General features: G+C 43.2%; 1 protein-coding gene across 2 annotated transcripts in view; it reads right to left on the bottom strand.

The window, feature by feature from the left end:
* The window catches only part of SF3B6 (splicing factor 3b, subunit 6, 14kDa), a 12430-nt gene that overhangs the window by 6566 nt on the left and 3480 nt on the right, over nt 1-2384 (bottom strand). The gene's annotated exons all lie outside the window — the stretch shown is intronic.

The raw sequence follows: 2384 nt of genomic DNA, 5'->3' as shown, positions 1-2384 counted from the left end.
CCATGTTGGCCAGGCAGGTCTTGAACTCCTGACCTTGTGATCTGCCCACTTTGGCCTCCCAAAGTGCTGGGATTACATGCGTGAACCACTGCGCCCGGCCCTGAAATAATTATAAATCTTAGGAAATGTTTCGGCTTGGCACGGTGTGGCTCATGCTTGTAATCCCAGCACTTTAGGAAGCCGAGGTGGGAGGATCACCTGAGGTCAGGAGTTCAAGACCAGCCTGGCCAACATGGTGAAACCCCATCTCTACTAAAAATACAAAAATTAGCCAGGAATGGTGGTGGGTACCTGTAATCCCAGTAACTCGGGAGGCTGAGGCTGGAGAACCACTTGAACCTGGGAGGCAGAGTTTGTAGTGAGCCAAGATCGTGCCATTGTACTCCAGCCTGGGCAACAAGAGCGAAACTCCATCTCAAAAAAAAAAAAAAAAAAAAAAAAGAAGTGTTTCATAAAAGAAGTAGAAAGCTCTGTAACAGATAGGGAAACAGGGAGCTACTTCAGCTAGGGTGGTCAGGGAAAACCTCTCTGAAAAGGTGACATTGAAGCTGAGACCCGAAGAATAAGAAGGAGCCAGGCATGAGATGAGCTGGTGAAAACCATTCCAGAGACAAGGAAAATAGAAGCACAAACGTTCTGAGCTGCTCTGCACTCTTCTTAAGATGCCCCTGCTTTATTCCCTGTCCTTTCATTTTGGCTTTCTGAAATATTCTCTAACTTCACTGATTTAAGCATCCCTTAATTGAGTACTATCAATAAACTTCATAATGCCTTTATAAACCAATCACAACCACTTTTTATATTATTATTCTATTTTCTTTTCTTTTTTTTGAAACAGGGTCTCACTCTGTCACCCAGAATGGAGTGCAGTGGTGTGATCTCAGCTCACTCACTGCAGCCTCAGCCTCCCAGGTTTAAGCGATTCTCCCACTTGAGCCTCCTGAGTAACTGCATTACAGGCACGTGCCACCATGCCCAGCTAATTTTTGTATTTTTTTGGTAGAGACGGGGTTTTGCCATGTTGGCCAGGGTGGTTTTGAACTCCTAACCTCTGGTGATCTGCCTGTCTTGGCCTCCCAAAGTGCTGGGACTACAGGTGTGAGTCACCGCATCTGGCCTCTTCTACTATTTTCTATATTATTCATTTAGTATACATTGGGTGCTTACCATGTCTCGCACAAGGGCTATCAACACAAAACCAAAAATAATATATGATATGAGCCCTGGAGGAACTCACAGTCTGCCCAGGGTGACAGATGAGTATAGAGACAACAGCAAAACCACGTGTTAACCTAGGAGAGACACATGGAAATGCTACAGGAGCAGAGGAGTGGCTAATGTACACTGGGAAGGAAAACTGATAAAGTACCTTCACAGACACTGTCTAATTTCATCCAAACTAAAATTCTTTTAAGACAGTAGGTTAGGAAGACTATTTCATAGATAACTGAAGCCCAGATAAGGTTAAATATTTTCTCCAGTTTCACAAGAGTAGGCAAGCTAGTATTTTAACCCAGGCCTTAAAACCAATCCATGCTGTTTCCACATTAAAAGCTAAAAGGCCACCACCCAGATTATCTCATACATGAACAGAAAACCAAAAAATCTAGGCAACTAGTCACACACACGGCTAGTAACAAGGCCTGAAGTAGAATCTTGTCTCCTGATCCCCAAGTCAGGGATTCGCCACGTTGGCCAGGCAGGTCTTGAACTCCTGACCTTGTATACCATTCTTTATATATCTAGAGCAGGGTTTCTAAACCTAGAGTCCGTGTATCCCCTGAAATATATGCAACATGTGTGCGTTCTTCTGTGGAGTGGTCTAAAGCTTTTATCAGATGTTCAAAGGACTGAGACCTCCTAAAAAGGACAGCTGGTCTATAACACGTTCACTTTCATCCCCATCTGAGTACCAATGATCATGTATTTCCAGCTCTTGGTCCCTCTCTGGAGGGACCGTGTCATTCAAAAGGAGGGCCCTCAAGACCTAATAGTCCTAAAGCCAGGAAGGAGCTCTTTAAGTCATACAACACAGAATTCTCACTAGAAATAAAAACTTTATATGTAGTCATTACCGGGGTAAAATAATACTTTTTTAAAAATAAAAGCTTTAGAAATCCTTTCAGATGGACTCTTAAGTCACTAGCCTTTTCATATGAGTTAGGGTATCAGGGGCTATATACGGTACTGTGTTATGCAGAGGTTCAATTTAGAGTCAGAAGAATTTATCACTAAGCACTGTAAGACTAGAAAGGTACTTTACTCTCAGGGCTATAGTTTTGTTGATCCAAATAAAAGCACTTTTTTTTTTTTTTTTTTTGAGACGGAGTCTCGCTCTGTCGCCCAGGCTGGAGTGCTGTGGCCGGATCTCAGCTCACTGCAAG

The sequence above is a fragment of the Mandrillus leucophaeus genome, unplaced genomic scaffold (assembly GCF_000951045.1).
Source record: "Mandrillus leucophaeus isolate KB7577 unplaced genomic scaffold, Mleu.le_1.0 Scaffold13, whole genome shotgun sequence".
Lineage (NCBI taxonomy): Eukaryota > Metazoa > Chordata > Mammalia > Primates > Cercopithecidae > Mandrillus > Mandrillus leucophaeus.
The sequence above is the reverse complement of the archived record's forward strand: the minus strand, read 5'-3'. Positions and strand labels throughout refer to the sequence as shown.